Raw genomic sequence first — 17,752 nt, 5'->3', positions numbered from 1 at the left:
GCTAGAACAGGTCATACCCTTGCTGGGGGCAGCTGCTTTGAACAGTGGCCCTGCCTAACATCTTACATCAGCTTTCTCAGACATCCAGGCACCAACAGCCACAACGTACAAAGCCACTTTTAAATCCTCCCTTTTCGCTCTCACTGCAAGTTTACTGAAACTCCTAGCAGTAAGTGGACACTTACCGGGTGACCATACAGGGGACATCCTGGTTGGAATGCTGGGAGGCGCAGCCACAGCAGCAGTAAGCCAGCTGAAGACAAGGCTGGAATGCCTTCCCCTCCGTCTTTGCCTCTGGTTTATGTAAAGCTTTTTCTAGCCCAGGCAACCAATTAAATTTGTCTTCTCCCACGTGCAGGAGACAGCAAGTTAAACTTTCAACATTTTTGTTCACCTTTGGGAAGGTCTGGATCCTTTTCCCTGGCCTCCAGAGAATAAAGACCCAAGTCATAAGTTGGCTACACTTGTTCACCTCATATCATCCAGCATGGCTAAAGCAGCCAAGGCATGCAGTGAGCCAACGCTCTTGGACTTGGACCTTTTATTTTTGCATTCCGTGTGTAACATTTACCTTTCAGAACAGCTCAGCTGCTCTTTCATATCGTGGGCACATCCATAGTCACTGAGGCACAAGCAGCTTATCATCTCTACCGTGCCATCCTTTCTTTACGCAAAGTCTTCCACCATATTTTAGTGAGTCAGGGTTTTCCTGCTAGTGAGTCCCATGGCTGCCACCATGGTTTCGGAGGTCCCAAGACCACCCTTGCTTCTGCTGCATCCCCAGGAGGACGTGAAGGTCATCCTCAGGGCTAAGATTTATTACAGCAAAAGGATAGAAAGCAAAATTGCCCAGGGGAAATGGTGCCCTGGGTAACATCTGGAGGAAACCAGTGCAAGCTTCCAAGAGTCCTTTCCCAGGAGAGTCACACAATTTGTGCCTTCAGCAACAAATCATGATAACTCATGTGAAATGCTGTCTACCAAGGGTACCTCGTGAGTAACACAGCGTCAGAGGTTTGGGATGGAGGCTGGTCACGTAGGCACTGTCTGCCCAGCACAGACCAAGATTTCAGATTCCCAGAAGGAAAGGTATTTTCATAGATGTCTATGTGTTGAGATGTTTCATAGATGTTTAACATGAAACATATTGTTTGGACAGTTTAGGAAGAATAAAGCACCCTGCTCAGGTAGGGAATGGTGGGAAACCTTCTGAAATTCAAGTTCCCGGATGCAAGATAAGGGCCAACATGCTGATGTTTGTAAGCACAGTAGTTTCAGGCCTACTATGTTAACTCTTCTCTGCACAACACCCAATAACAAAGCTTCGAAATACATAACCAAGTCAGACAGAACTGAAGGATAAATGAACAAATCTACAAGTAACAGTTATAGAAGTCAACACTCTCTCAGTCATATGCAGAAGGAATAGAAGGAAAATTAGCAATATGCGGATGAACTGAACACTGTGAACTACCTGGATGTAACTGACAAGTATAGAACCCTTCACATATGGAAGTTTCACCAAGGTGGACTGCATCCTGGGTCACGAAACACATATTAGAAGTTATAAAATAGTTAAAATCATACAGAGAATGTTGCCTGAGCAAAAGAAAAAAAAAACCCCAATATGTAAGAAAATGTGAAGAGGAAAATCTCCAAACACAAGGAAATTACACGATACATGTCTAAATAATCCCATGGTGCAAATGGCAAGGCTCAAGGGAAATTAGAAAATATTTTGGATACTAACCCTTTATCAGATGAACTGAATGCAAACGAAAATACAACATATCCAAATCTGCAGGATGCAGCTACAGCAGTACTTAGTGTTAAATGTACCGCATCAAATGTTTGTATTAGAAAGAAGAAAGGACCCACGTTAATAATGAAAGCTTCCACCTTAAGAAACTAGAAACAGGACATAAAAATAAAGCAAGAAAATAAGAAAAACAGGATTTAGAGCAAATATCAGGAAAAGAATAGAGATAGTCAATGAAACCAAAAGCTGGTTCTTCGAAAAGGTCAATAAAATTCATAAATTTCTATCCAGACTGACACAAAAAGAAAGATAAGTAAAATAAAGGCACAACTTACCAATATCCAGAATGAAATAGGTTACAGAATCCAGAGAATTTGAATGGATTCTAACAAATAATCTATGCACTTACATTTGGTAATTGAGATGGAACAGAACAATTGCTTGAAAGACACAAACTATTAAAGCTCAACCCAAACAAAACAAAACCAAACAAAACCAAAAAAACAAAAAACCACCACCCAGGTAATCTGAAAAACATACATATATTTCTAAAATATCATTGTTAAAAACTTTCAGGAAAGAAATCTCCAGGCCCAGACGGTTTCTCTGGAAAACTGTACCACACACTTAAGAACAAGTAACAGTGTGCTATCAACAACAGCCAAATTATGGGAAAAGCCCATATGTCCATTGACTGATGAATGGATAAAGAAGAAGTGGTACATATATATACAATGGAATACTACTCGGGGATTAAAAAGAATGAAATCTTGCCATTTGCAACAATGTGGATGGAAGTAGATCGTATTATGCTAAGCAAAATAAGTCAGTCAGAGAAAGACAAATACCATACGATTTCACCCCTATGTCAAATTTAAAAAACATAACAGATGAACACAGAGGAAGGGAAGCAAAAATAAGATAAAAACAGAGAGGGAGGCAAACCATAAGAGATTCTTAAATACAGAGAACAAACGGAAGGTTGCTGGAGAGGTGTTTTGTGTGTGTGTGGGGGGGGAGGGAGTGAGCTTAAATGCATCATGGGCATTAAGGAGGACACTTGTTGGGATGAGCACTGGGTGTTATATGTAAGTGATGAATCACTAAATTCTACTCCTGAAACCATTACTACACTATACACTAACTTGAATTTAAATTTTAAAAAATTCTACAAAAGTAGTAGAAATATAATAAGAAATAACAGCAATTCTACAACCTCTTCAAAGAAATAGAAGAGAGGGACCACTTCTTGAATCATTTCATCAGACTGGCATTACCCCGATATCAAAATCAGACAAAGACACTACTAGCAAATCATTCAATAATATATAAAAAGAATAATACAACATGAGCAAGTTGGATTTACCCTGGAAATACAAAGCTGGTGCAGAATTCAAAAATCAGTTAAGAAATCATATTAGTGTATCAAAAAAAAAAAAGACCCACATGATCATATCAATTGATGCAGAGAAAGCATCTGACCAAATTCAACAGCCATTCATGATAAAAAAAAACATTCAGCAAACTATAACCAGAAGGGAACTTTCCTAACCTGGATATAGTGTGGCCACGCACTGAAGAAGTTCTCAGACACCAGACCGAGCGGGTGTGCAGGGCTGCCTCTGTGAGAGAGCAGCAGACTGCATATAGCCCTTATTTCATATTTCATTAGATAGAGGATCAAAGAATATCAAAGCATGGATGGAGAGCACAATGGACCTTTAGACATTAACCAGACATACATTTGGTGGCTACGTGAAGGCATGCAGGAGTACGTGAAGTTTTAAGGAGTGTCAGGGAATTACAGCAGGTTTTGTATCTTAACTGTCCTCTGGGGGATCGTGGGGCTCTGTAGCTCATAATGCTACCACGTTCGACAGCCTTGAGACCAGAACATTGCTGACGTTTCAGCTATTGCCCCGTTCACCCTCCAGGACTTACAATACTTTCTCTAGAAACAACTCCACAATACAGAGCATCTTACAAAAATACCTACACCCTCCATCCTGCTTAATGAGGAAAGACTACATGCTTTCTCCCTAAGACCAGGAATGAGGCTACGATATCCACTCTCCCCTCTGTTAGTCAGTATTTTGCTAGAAGTCCTAGTCACTCCAGTAAGGAAAGAAAAAAGAAAGGTCAGGAAGGAGGAAATAAAACTTCCAATTCACAATGACATGATTATGTATGTAGAAAATCCCATGAAATTACAGAAAAAAACCTCCTAGAACCAATACGTGAATTCAATGTTGTCACAGCATAGAAGCTGAACACAAAAAAATCAAGCAACTTTCTGCATGCTAGCAATGAACAATTACATAACAAGACAAAATACAGAAACCACCCGCAGGCACCATTTACAATCGCTTCCCCCGTTCCAGTCTATCGAAACATATACAGGATGTATATGCTCAAAACCACAAAAAGCTGAGGAAAGAAATATAAGACCTAAATGAATGGAGACACATACTGTGTTCTTGGGTTGATCAAATCAAAATAATGTAGGCGTCAATAGGCCTCAAAGGAATGCAACATTTTAATACAATTCCAATAAAAAATCCCAGTAGGACTTTTTGGACATATAGACTGATTATGAAGTTTATGTGGAAAGGTAAAGGAACTAGAATAGTCAAATAATTTTGAAAATGAAAAACAAAATTGGAGGAGTAACACCGATTTTATGATTTACTGTGCAGCAACAGCCAAGATATGGAAACAATGTAAGTGTCCATGGAGGGATGAATGGATCAAGAAAATGTGCTATAAATACACAATGGAATATTAATTGGCCATAAAAAGAAAATCCTGACTTTTGCAACTAAATGGATGGACCCTGAATGCTTTACACTGAAAGAAGACAGAGAAAGACAAATACTGTATGTTCTCACATATGTGGAAATTTAAAAAGCCAAACTCATAGAAATAGAGATTAGAATGGTGTTTGCCAGGGGTTGGGGAAAACGGTGGTCTTGGGTACAAATTTCCAGCCATAAGAAGAGTAAGTTATGGGGATCTCACACACACACACACACACACACACACACACACACAATTTATATATATATATATATATATATATATATATATATATATATATCATCACCGTGTATACCTTAAGCTTACTTATGTTATATATCAATAGTATCTCATTAAAGCTGAAAAAATAAAATCATCCCCAGAATGTCCAGTGGGAGCCCCTTCAGGCTATTTTCTGTGTCCTTCTGACATCACCAAATCAGTCTTTGAACTGTCCCTTATTGTTGGTACCACAAGTTTCCTTGAATTGTCCCTTATGATTGGTACCACAAGTTGAGCCAGGCTCATTTGTCCTTTCGCTCTCCCAGCCTGGGAACCCATCACTGAATGCAGAATAATATTTAGAAGCCAGGACGTCGGGGCTAGGTGTACTTATTACTATTGGGATGTTGCTGTTTCCAGAAAGTTTGGAATACATGTATGTACACATTCAAACACACACGCATACATATGTACATCTGTATCTATCAACATATGCACATACGCACACATACATATCATAAAGCATGAGTTCACATGGAGACCTCCAATCCCAATAGAACACCTCAGAATTTGTTTTCTTCCTTTCTGTATTTGAAATTTCCTCTTCCAAAAGTGAGAGTCGGGTCTTCCACATTTAGTGAGTTGACGAATCCTAAAGTATATAAGGCATCCCAGTTGCACACAGAGGCCCACCCTCACATGCTCTGCTGAACCAATCCCTGACCTTGACCTCCACACTCCACTGAAGTTTGAACCCTTGAGCCAGTTAGCCTTCTCCCCATCCAACCCCCAGGGACATCCTCCTTACTACCTTGGGCTCTGTCCCCAATGCAGTCTGCCCCTATGTATGGATGCCCTTCTCACTGTGCCTGGGCTCTGACTCCAAGTGTGGGATGCCCCTACATGCACACACTTGCCTTGCTCTGTAGCACCTAATGGCTTTAGGGCTGAACCGCTCAGGCACAACAGGAGGGAAGGGAAGGGAAAGAAAAGGGAGGGGGAGAGGTGAATATATCTCAATACAATCAATTAATTAAAGGGAATTGGGGCAAATCCAGGCAACATCATGAAGCCAGTGTGTTGGTTTTTTTTTGTTTTTGTTTTTGTTGTTTTTGTTTTTGTTTTTTTTTTTTCTCATTGCTCTCCAGCTTCCCCTTCCTGCCTCTCTTCTCTGCCCCATTTCTTTTTCAGTCCGGACCTCCATCAAGTGTAGAAATGTAATGAGGGGCATGATTCCCATATTATCGCTTATATCTGCTGGCTGGCTGACATCCAAACTGGATGGTGTGGGCCCTGCAGCTCTGACACTCAAGCCTCTCATGTCTCAAGTCTTTCATGATGGAGCACAAGGTTTCACTCCTCTTAGCAATTTCAGGTGTAAACAGGAGAGAAGATTCTGGGCACTTCTTGGAGCCTCGGGTCCTTTATAAAATGGGGATGAAGACCACCTCCCTCACAGGTTGTGGGAAAAATAGAGACAGCAACACCAGACACCTTTCACTGCGCTCTATGTGTCAAACCAGTTTTGAGGGCTTTTGCCAGCATTACAGGACTCCTTGATATCCAGGAACACACTCAGTGGATTTCCCCTCAGTACTGTTGCACCTGCTGTACCTTCTGCCTGTAATGTTCTAACAATTGCAGGTAGTTCCACGGCCTGCTCCTTCACTTCCTCAGGAATCTGCTCAGTCATTACCTTCTGAGGGAGTCATTCCCTCATCACCCTGCATAAATACCAACATGATCCCCACATACTCCTTCCTCCAACCCGCCTTCTCTTTCTATGTAGCACTTGACATCCTCTGACAGTCAATACATTTACTGGCTAACTCTAGGGAATAAGACACTTTGTCAGTTTTATCCTGTGTTGTACTTCCAACTTCCAAGGAAAGTACTCAGGCACACAGCCGGTGATCAGAAAATTCTTGTGGAAGGATGGCTGGGAGTCAGGACCTTTACACACACTTCTAAGTTGCACAGGTACCCTCCAAGACACGCACTGGCCCCATTTTATTGATGCTGACACATATTTAATCCTCAGGAAACAAATGACTTTCCCGATGACACACAACCAGGATTTGGGGGTCCGGGCTTTGGAATCATATCTGCCAGCTTCCAAACCCCTCAGTTCCTGGAAAGAGACCTCACAACCACAAAGATAAAAGATTTTACTTCTCAGACACAGACCCCAAACAGCTCAGATACCCAGGGACACCAAAAACAGATCCCTGAACACACCCTAAAAAAGATTCCAAAAATCTCTGCACAAAGAGCTTGCAACTTGAGTCACAGAATACAAAAAAAACAACAGAGACCATACACACTGAAACAACTCCTGCCCCCCCCCCCCCCCGCAACAGATCAACGTGTTCACTCCAGGAAACAAATTAAATCTGCTCAGAGACCTCACATCCTAGAGAAGACTCCCAAACCCTGCAGACACCTCCCAAGCTATTACAAGGACCTCAAAATAAAAAGGGAAAGACAGAAGCTCAAATAACTCAGAAACATCACATAACCTTTATCTTTAAAGTCCCCAGACATTTCAGAGAACCCACACCTTGGACTCCCAAACAGCACAGATCCTTTACACCTTAAGATAATACCCCCCACCCCACGCAGCTCAGAGATATCACAACTTGAAACAGAATCACAAACAGCTCAGAGACCTCACACCTGGGGTGCAGACGCCCACACAGATCTCAACCCCACAGACATAAATGCGCAAAAAGCTCAGAAAATGCACCCCCAGATATACAGACACGCACGGCCTAAAGTCCTTATCCCGTGCCGTACAAAATCCACTCAGATAAAATATCCCATTCACTCACAATCTCCTAAAAGGCTCAGAAAGATCAAACATACTCAAACCGTGCCTGTGATGTCCTCTCTAGCCACACACATCCCCAAACTGCTTGACACACTCTACTTCCCAGGCAGGGACGCCAAACAAGCGCACAGACCTCGCCCTGGACTTAATTGATGGCGCCGTGCCAAATGCGCCCGACTAGGCTTGTGACCGAGTTAGGGCTGAACAAGACTGAAAGAGCTCACGTGAAGACAGTTGCACAGTCACGGCGCGCGTCCAGTGCCAGACTCTGGCTACGAGCGAGCTGTTGCGCCGAACCTCGCCACCGACTGGGGCAGCATCTTCAGCCCCTCGGGGCAGTCAGTCGGTGAGTAGTTCAACTCGGAGAAAAACCGTGCCCTCTGAGAAGCCACACACACAAACAAACACACCCACACCCACACCCACACAAACACACACACACACACACACACACCCCTCGCCCAGAGCTCCTGCCCTCGTTGTGCCTGACCCCGCTAGATAGCCAATGGGAACGGGGTAGACGAAGACAGGGGCGGGGAGTAGGGAGTTTTTCCGGAGCCATTTTGCGCCCCGGGAAGGGCTTACTCTGGCACACTCTCTCCCGGACCAATCATCACCCAGAAAGCCTCTGACCTCGCCCCCTATATATCGGAGAGCCAATCTCTCACCTCGTTGCTGCCCAGCTGGACGTAACCATGTAGAAACGGAGTGGTGGAGTCGGCGAAGTGCAACTGAATAAAGCGGCCTGAGACCCGGTGTTCACATAGGCTCACATGGGCAGGAAGAATGGAGTGGAGTGAGTGGGGAAGGACCTGGCGGCGCCATTAGCGCCTCCGCTGCGACCTGTGGCTGATGCCACACGCTGTATAAGCAGACCCTTAGTACTGTCACATACACAATGGATTATTCCAAAATCGGAGTCCCCTCTCTAGTGGTACCTCCCGGAGTGGACGGTCCTGCCTCTGTGGCCCTGAGAGGTGTGTCCAGTGACGCTTACCGTTCCAGCTCGCGCGCCCCTTAGTGGCGCGTACCTGGAATGGCTGGTCGATGCAGATGCCCACGGACCATTCCAGGCTGGTCCCAAAGGGAGGGAGGGCAAAGCCAGGGTGTAAACCCCAGCTTGCTGCAGTGGTGGACTCGGGAGAAAGTCTTCCTGAGCTGAAATTTACCTCTCTCCGGTGGCCGCCAGTGTAATAGGGAGCGTTAAAAGTGATTTTTTTTTTTTTTTTTTTTTATGTGGTAGGCGTTGTGCTGTCTTATGCCTCCGTGGGCAATGCAAACTAGGTCTACTGGGGGAACAGGGGCAGGAGGGGTAGAGCACAGGGATGGTGTTAGAGGTCTGCTGTGTGTCAGGCCTTTGTGATTGACTGTCAGTAATAAGTCATTTGTTTCTGTTAGGGAAAGGGCCATCTTCCAGGGGCCCCAAGGACACTGAGAAAGTGATATAAAGACTGCGGACTTTGTCAGCATCCTGTCACCCGTGAACATGTTCCCTAGGAGAATCCTTTGGCCTGTGTAGTTATGCGTCTCACCACAGCCTTGTACTTACTTATTCATTCTCTCATTCATTCATTAATTCCCTCCAAATTATGTGTCAGGCACTATTATGGGTGTTAGGAATACGACCGCGTGGAAACAACAACAAAAAAACCCCCTTGCTCTCATGGAGCTTACATTCTATTGGGATCATACAGCACAAAAATGTAAGTAATTTGGCAATTGCGATTAAAATTAAATCGGAATAATGAAATAGAGGGGGACAATTTTTAGAATCAGGTCAAGGAAGGTCTTTCAAAGAATGTGATCCTTGAGCAGACACCTGGAGATGAATATCTGCTAGAAAACAATCCCAGACAGAGGTAGGAGCCAGTAGAAAAACGCAAGAGTGGAACTCAGAGCAGGGTGTATGAGGTACAGTGAGGAGGCCACTGTGGCTGGCTAAGTATGGTTGAGGGAGAGAGGTAGGAGACAAGGTGAGAGAGGTAATGGGGGCCAGATAGTGAAGCACCTTCAGGGCCATGGTGAGGAGTTTGACTATCGTGTTTGAGCCATGGAGGCTTTTTGTTGGTTGGTTGGTTGGTTGGTTGGTTGGTCGGTCGGTCGGTTGGTTTTTTAGCAGAGAAGCCCCTATTTCAGAAGCCCCCTTTCAGAGGCCAGAGGCCCAGGCCACCCAATACATGGGGATCAGCTCCTTGCTTGCCCTAAGGGAGAACCTTTTTTCTACCCATCTGCAGCTGAACATGCCTTCTTGGACAGTTCCATAGACTCGTGAGCAACCCCGTAACAGTTCCCCATGAGTATCCATGTCAAAGGATGATAGCCTCAGGAGAGGCCAAGCAAGGGTCCTCTTGGGTGAGTGAGGTCCCACCCACGTGGGTGGGCAACAGAGACAAAGTTTCAGGCACAGAGAAGACAGAAAGGAAGATAGCATTAGAGAGACTGAGACAGAGAGACCATCTGGCAGCACCACTGTCCCCACTGAATTAGTACCCACCTATGGGCTCCCAGCTCTGCTACTGGATGATGTGCCTGTCTCTCCAGAGGAAAAGACGCCCCTCCCCAGGGGTATCTAGGAAATACCTCAGCAGCCTGTGGTCTTGGTCTCAGTCCCACTGCTTTGACATACATCAGGACCCTCTGCCTATAAGGACAAGGACACATTTCAGGTATGGGGAGGCTTATGCTGTACACAGGGTTGCCCACACCCCCTCATGACCTTGACTGCCCTCCTTCCGATCTCAGTGCCCAAAAATGCTGCAAGGAGGGAAGTGGAGGCAGGAATCTCTAGGTTTGCTTGAGGCTTTGTGAAAATTGGTGCATTTGAGGTGCTTGCCTCACCTGTCTACCCTTCTACCACCACCTCTACGTTTGTGCATCAAGTATTGTGCCCGGGAACGGGGCATGTGAGTGAGCGCCAGAGAGGGACAGACATCCTGAAAGTGAGTCAGTTACAGGGTCCTTGTGGCCATGCACTAACCTCAGCTTTCCCCCTTCCTGGTCACCTCCTACCTGGCCTTGCTGTGCTGACGTCTCCCTGCCTCCTTCAAAAAGCTTAAGTTACATCCAGTTCCTCCCTCCTCAGGAGCTTAGATTGGCCTCCCTTGCTGGGCCTCAGGCTCCTCACCTGCAAATAGCGACCTTCTCCTTGAGGATTGGGCAGATCAGCTGAGTTAGTACATGTCCATAGGTTTGTCACAGTGGTTGGCCCCTAGCAAGGATGGGAGTAATGCTAAACAGATATTCCTTTGATCTGTATTGTTACCATGGGCTCCTAGGGGCTGTGTATGGCTGAGGAAAGGCCCTCCCTGAGGATGGGGGCCCTAAGCCCTCATCCCTAGCAGGGCAGGCATGGGGGAAAGCACAGCAAATGTGAAATCTCAGGCCTAGTGCTAAGCCCTGTGAGAGTAAGGTGCATCCTGCCTTCCTCTCAAAATCATTCTCAGATGCAGATACATGAACATTTCAGAGACCCACCCCTCTGGACAAAGACTCCCCCAAATAGTTCAGAGACCTCATACCCTGGGATAGAGGCTCACAAATCATTCAGAGGCCTCTCATCCTAGACCCCAACCACAAACAGCTCAAAGATGTCACATGTGACAACTAGACTCCAGTCAGCTGAGAGGATTCCTAGTTGAGGTAATAGCTCCCTTTCAGCTCAGAGGCCTCACACACCCACTCACAGAGACTACAGGCTGCACCCTGTGACACAGAGCCACAAATCTTCAGCTCAGGGCTGCTGTGTGGGCCGTGACAGTGAGTCTCTGTTCAGTCCACCCTATGGGGGAGAGGCCTGGGCTCTTGCAGCCCTCGCTGTCTGCAGTCACCACCACGTCATCAGGAAGGCAGGTTCACCCCAGGGATGCAGAGGTCTCTTAGACTGAAGGATTCTGAGAGACATCTCACGTCTGGGTCCTGGGAATGACCATCGTCTGACCCACCCTGGTCACCTCTGATCATAGCGACTTCTGCATCCTGCCCCACGGGGTGTTAAGGTGAATCCCAGATCCACAAATGGAGGTCGTGGATCCTGTCATCTCTGCCATCTCTCCGCGCCCACTGTGGGATACTGTATCCCGGAGAGAGGGATACTGTATCACTGCCTCTGGCAACCCCCTTAAATCCCTCTGATCATCCCTGTTCTTTCCCTAAACCCCCTCTCCTGGTGGCAGCTGCTTCACCCCTTCCCTCTGCTGAAATCTCTCTGCTCCCCTTGCCAGCCACCAGGTGTCCCCTTCTCCCCCAGGAGCCTCTTTAGCCCCCTCCTCCAGCCCTAGTCTTGGGCCTCAGTTACACCCTGTCCCTCCTGTTTTTGTCCTGTCAACCAGCACCCCAGTTCTACCTCAGAGGACCCACCCAGAGCCTTTCCTGCTCCCTGCAAACGCACAACATTGTGCAGGACAGAGGTCTTCCTGCCACCATGTAAGGGTCTGTAATAATGTCCCTGTTAGGGAGGAACAGAAAATTCTCCAGGATTCAGGTGAAACTCCAGCCCTGGACTGGGGATCCAGGGCAGTCCCCCAGGGCTGGAGGTAAAGGGAAGGTTTTCTGAGAAGAGGAGCTGGGATGAGCGTCCCATCAGGAGGTGGGATGACACTGTGCAGGTCTGGGTCTGTGAGCACAGAGAAGGGACCCTCGGGGGGGACTGGGGGAGCATGATCGCAGGAGTGCTCCAGTGGCTGTCCCCATGGGATTTGGCCTCTGGCCAGCTGTGCCCCAAGGCTGCTGGACAGCCCAAGCAGAGGCCAAAGCCCATAAGGACAGCCACTGGAGCACTTCTTAGGAGTTTTTGATTCCCACCATCTGGAGGGCATCATCACTTGCCTTCCTTCTGGCCCCTTTGCCCTCTTCGTGTGTGTTCCCAGTATTCACTGCCCACAGCAGCCCTCTCTGATTCCTTCTCTGAGTTTTCAGCCCCAGCCGAGGCCCCTCTGGAATGGACCACTCCATGCCATACCCCATCCCCAGCAGTGGTCAGGAATTTGGGTTCTGGTGTTTTCCTGAGTGCCAATCTCAGCTTGTTCTCTTCATATCAGCTGTGTGACTGGGGATTTTCCCTTACTGTCTCTGTGCCTCAGTCTTCTCCACCGTGAAATAGTGTCAATCCTCATAGGTTGTAGTGAAAAGCAAATGAGATGACCCTAGCAGGAGTTTTCATAGCGCCTGATGCAGAATAAATTTGTGATAAACATTAACCAGGATCATTATTGTTTTTGTCAGTATTGTTTCCACAGATGCCCTGTTTTAACCATCAGTTAACTCCGTTAATAGCCATAACATCTTTGGGAGGTGGTTATTATTATTAATCACTGTTTTACAGATGAGTAACTTATACTATGTATCAGCTAAGTATCTTACTGAAGCTCACCAGAGCCAGGAGGGGAGATACCAGCACCCACTCCCAGGTATGTCTGGCCCCAGAGCTCCTGCCCATAATCCCTGGCTGTGCCTTATTCCACAGCAGTGTCAGTGACAGCAGTAGCTGCTGGCATTATAAAAGTAGCCAAAGCTGAGCAAAGACCCTGAAACAAATATGGTCCCCACAACATGAAGTGGAAAGACTAGATATCCAGAGTACTCTCAATCTCAGTGAGTCACTCCTCCCTATACATGTCCCGTGGGCTTGTTTTCCAGGGACTTCTTAGCCACTTGCAGGATATGTCCAGGGATGATGCAAGCAACATGCACCTCTCCCTGCACTGCTGAGTGGGACATGCTGAGGCCCCGTGTTCTATGGACTCTCTGCCTCTGGACCCAGCTGAACATTCACAGCCTCCTTCCTGGCACTCTCCCCTTTGAGTGGGTGCAGTAGCCCACATTCACCCCGATTCTGTTAGTAGACCAGTTGATGAGGAAACTTAAGTACCAAGGGGTTAGATCCCCTTGCTATACCAACGGGTTAGATCCCCTTGCTAGTCCACAGCAAAGCCTGCACCTTGTGACTCTAGGTGTATTGACCTAAAACAGTATTCCTTTCTGCCTCTAGTAGCAGATGTTCTTTAATGGTGCCCACATGCCTCATGCTTTACACACAATTCTGTAACATCCTCATTATCATAAATAGTGGTAATTGTTAGGATAGCAACAACTGTTACACCCTTACACTGACAGAACTCTGGGAGCTTCCTTGAACCTCTTCATCACAGGACACACACATGTCATATGAGAAAGACAGCCGATCCTATTAACACAGCATTCAAGGATTAGTTCAAGACTGACTTAGGATTTGGGGGCACCTGGGTGGCTCAGTCAGTTAGGCGTCTGACTCTTAATTTTGGCTCAGGTCATGATCTCAGCGTTTGTGCATTTGAGCCCCACGTTGGGCTCTGCGCTTATAGCACAAAGCCTGCTTGGCATTCTCTGTCTCCCTCTCTCTCTGCCCCCCCCCCACCTCTGTCTCAAGAATAAATTTTTTTTTTTAATTTCCCCCATCTTACTGCCTGGAGAGGGTTTTCAGGCATCAGTGCAGGGAGAGGAAACCCAAATTAGTATAATTTCCCCCATCTTACTGCCTGGAGAGGGTTTTCAGGCATCAGTGCAGGGAGAGGAAACCCAAAACAGAGGCCCATGGTCTCCCCAGAGTTGAGGAAGCAGTTGAGAATTCAGGGAGGCCAAGACAAGGAAAATTCCGAGATTAGAGGATCAGAGAAAAGAGAGCTGCGTGGAGGGTGAGAGAACTGCAGAGAGGAGAGAGAGAGAGAGAGAGAGAGAGAGAGAGAGAGCGAGCGCACGCTCTGGAGATCTGCATAGGGCTCCCCTAGAGTCTCCAGCTGAATTCTGATAATTGCATATGTGTGAGGAAATTGCCCAAGCAAGGGAAAAGTACCACCAAAAAAGAATGTGTGGAGCAACCCCAGAGTTCACAGAGGGACGGAAATAGTTCATCTTCTCACCTGCCAGAGGTGAGAAAACCTCAAAATATGCAGGGGTTGGGTAGATCTCACAGCTAGTTATTACCTCAGTAGTTGGGAAAATTTACCATGGACTAAAGGCTGTTCTGGTCACATATAATAATGCTTAAAAGCAAGCCTTAAAAGGATAAAACGGTTTCCAGGTAACTTATCTGCATCCCAGCACAAAGCTCAAAATCACTTAAAGGAATTATTACTGTTATTATAAAACCCAGAACCCCACAGGTAAAATTCACAATGTCTGGCATCCAATAAAAAACTATTGGGGGGGGGGGGCGCGCCTGGGCAGCTCAGTCGGTTAAGCCTTCTACTTCAGCTTAGGTCATGGTATCACTGTCCGTGAGTTTGAGCCTCGTGTTGGGCTCTGTGCTGACAGCTCAGAGCCTGGAGCGAGCTTCGGAGTCTGTGTCTTCCTCTCTCTCTCTGCTCCTCCCCTTCTCACACTCTGTCTCTCCCTGTCTCACGGAAATAAATAAATTTAAAAAAAATTTTTTTTAAAGAAGAGTTAATACTTAGTCTTCTTCAATTGTGCTGAACAATAGAAATGGAAGGAAATCTTCCAAACTCCTTCTGAGGCCAGCATTTGGTTTGATCCCAAAATCAGACTAAGACCCCACTAAAAAAAATAATTACAGGTGAATATCCCTAATAAGCATGGATACACAATTTCTCATTGAGAGGCTAGCACATCGAATCCAACAGTACATTAAAAGAATTATTCACCACAATCAAGTGGGATTAATTCCTGGGCTGTAGGTGTGGTTCAATATTCGCAAATCAACCAACGAGATACACCACATTAATAAAAGAAAGGATAAGAATCACATGATCCTCTCAATAGATGCAGAAAAAGCATTTGACAAAATACAGTATCCTTACTTGATAAAAACCCTTAAGAAAGTAGGGATCGATGGAACATACCTCAACATCATAAAGGCCATATACAAAAGACCCACAGCTAATATCATCCTCAATGAGGCAACCTGAGAGCTTTTCCTCTATGGTCAGGAACAACACAGGGATATCTACTCTCAGCATTATTATTTAATATAGTATAAGAAGACTTAGCTTCAGCAATCAGAGAACAAAAAGAAAAGGCATCCAAATCAGCAAGGAAGAAGTCAAACCTCCACTATTTGCAGACAACATGATACTCTATTAAGAAAACCCAAAATACTCCACCAATAATTACTAGAACTGATACAGGTATTCAGCAAAGCTGCAGGATATAAAAGCAGCATACAGTAATCTGTTTCATTGCTATATGCCAATAATGAAGCAGCAGAAAAATAAATCAAGGAATTGATCCCATTTACAATTGCGCCAAAACCCGTAAGATACCTAGGAATAAACCTAATCAAAGATATAAAATATCTGTACTCTGAAAACTAGGGAACACTTATGAAAAAAATAGAATAGGACACAAAGAAATGGAAAGACATTTGATGCTTATGGATTGGAAGAGCAAACATTGTTAAAATATGTATACTACCCAAAGCAATGTACACATTTAATGCAATCTGTATCAAAATACCACCCGCAGTTTCACAGAGTTAGAACAGTCCAAAATTTTGTATGGAACCACAAAAGACCCAGAAAAGCCAAAGCAATCCTGAAAAGCAAAACAAAGTTGGAGGCATCATGATTCCAGACTTCAAGCCATATTACAAAGCTGTAGTCATCAAGGCAGTATGGTACTGGCACAAAAACAGACAAATAGATCAATGGAACAGGATAGAAAACTCAGAAATAGACTCACAACTATATGGTCAACTAATCTTTGACAAAGCAGGAAAGAATATCCAATGGAAAAAGGACAGGGTCTTCAACAAATGGTGTTGGGAAAACTGGACAGCAACATGCAGAAGAATGAAACTGGACCACTTATTTTTTTAATGTTTATTTCTGAGAGAGAGACAGAGGGAGAGAGAGAGAGAGAGAGAGAGAGAGAATGAGCGGGGGAGGGACAGAGAGAGAGGGAGACACAGAATCCCAAGCAGGCTCCAGGCTCTGAGCTGTCAGCACAGAGCCTGACACGGGGCCTGAACTCACGAACTGTGAGATCATGACCTGAACCAAAGTCGGATGCTTAACCGACTGATCCACCCAGGTGCCCCCAAACTGGACCACTTCTTGCACCATACAGGAAAATAAATTCAAAATGGATAAAAGACCTAAATGTTTGACAAGAAGCCATCAAAATCCCAGAGGAGAACACAGGCAGCAACCTCTTTGACCTTGGCTGCAGCAACTTCTTACGTTGCCAGAGGCAAGGGAAATAAAAGCAAAAATGAACTATTGGGACTTCATCAAGATAAAAAACTTCTGAACAGTGAGGGAAATGATCAATGAAACTAAAAGGCAGCCTATGGAATGGGAGAAAATATTTGCAAATGGCACATGTGATTAAGGGTTAATATCTAAAATCTATAAAGAACTTACAAAACTCAATACTCAAAAAACATACAATATAGTTAAAAAATGGGGTGAAGATATGAATAGACACTTTTCCAAAGAAGGCATCCAGATGGCTAACAGACACATGAAACGATGCTCAACATCACTCATCATCAGGGAAATACAAATCAAAAGCACAATGAGATACCACCTCACACCTGTCAGAATGGCTAAAATTAACAACAGAGAAAACGAGGTGTTGGTGAGAATGTGGAGAAAGGGGGACCCTCTTGCACTGTTGGTGGGAATGCAAATTGATGCAGCCACTCCGGAGAACAGAATGGAGTTTCCTCAAAAAGTTAAAAATAGACCTACCCTACAACCCAGCAATTGCACTACTAGGTATTTACCCAAAGAATACAAAAATACAGATTCAAAGGGGTACATGCACTCCGATGTTTAAAGCAGCATTATCAACAATAGAGAAATTATTGAAAGAGCTCAAATGTCCATCAACTGATGAATGGATAAAGAAGATGTTGTGTATATACAATAGACTATTACTCAGAGTAGCCATCAAAAGAATGAAATCTTGCCATTTGCAATGATGTGGATGGAGCTAGAGGGTATTATGCTACATGAAGTAAGTCAGTCAGAGAAAGACAAATAACATATGATTTCATTCATATGTGGAATTTAAGAAACAAAACAGATGAACACACGGGAAGGGGGAAAAAAAGAGAGAGGGAAACAAACCATAAGAGACTCTTAATGATAGAGGACAAACTGAGGGTGATGGAGGGAGGTGGGTGGGGGATGGGTTAGATGGGTGATGGA

The 17,752-nt window shown here is 45.1% G+C and overlaps 1 protein-coding gene across 20 annotated transcripts in view; it reads right to left on the bottom strand.

The window, feature by feature from the left end:
• LOC125156875 (protein FAM156A/FAM156B-like) overlaps positions 1-8,174 on the bottom strand; it is a 47,150-nt gene extending 38,976 nt beyond the window's left edge. For 5 of the 20 annotated variants that reach the window (XM_047843085.1, XM_047843086.1, XM_047843093.1 and 2 more), the window contains exon 1: positions 7,832-8,101. The gene's annotated coding sequence lies outside the window, so the exon portion shown is untranslated. Of the gene's footprint in view, positions 1-185; positions 426-571; positions 2,515-7,831 lie in introns of those variants that run through there. The other 15 variants (XM_047843076.1, XM_047843077.1, XM_047843079.1 and 12 more) reach the window with 9 other exon arrangements.
• Between the last annotated feature and the right edge of the window lie 9,578 nt (positions 8,175-17,752).

The sequence above is a fragment of the Prionailurus viverrinus genome, chromosome X (genome assembly GCF_022837055.1).
Source record: "Prionailurus viverrinus isolate Anna chromosome X, UM_Priviv_1.0, whole genome shotgun sequence".
Classification (NCBI taxonomy): Eukaryota; Metazoa; Chordata; class Mammalia; order Carnivora; family Felidae; genus Prionailurus; species Prionailurus viverrinus.
The sequence above is the reverse complement of the archived record's forward strand: the minus strand, read 5'-3'. Positions and strand labels throughout refer to the sequence as shown.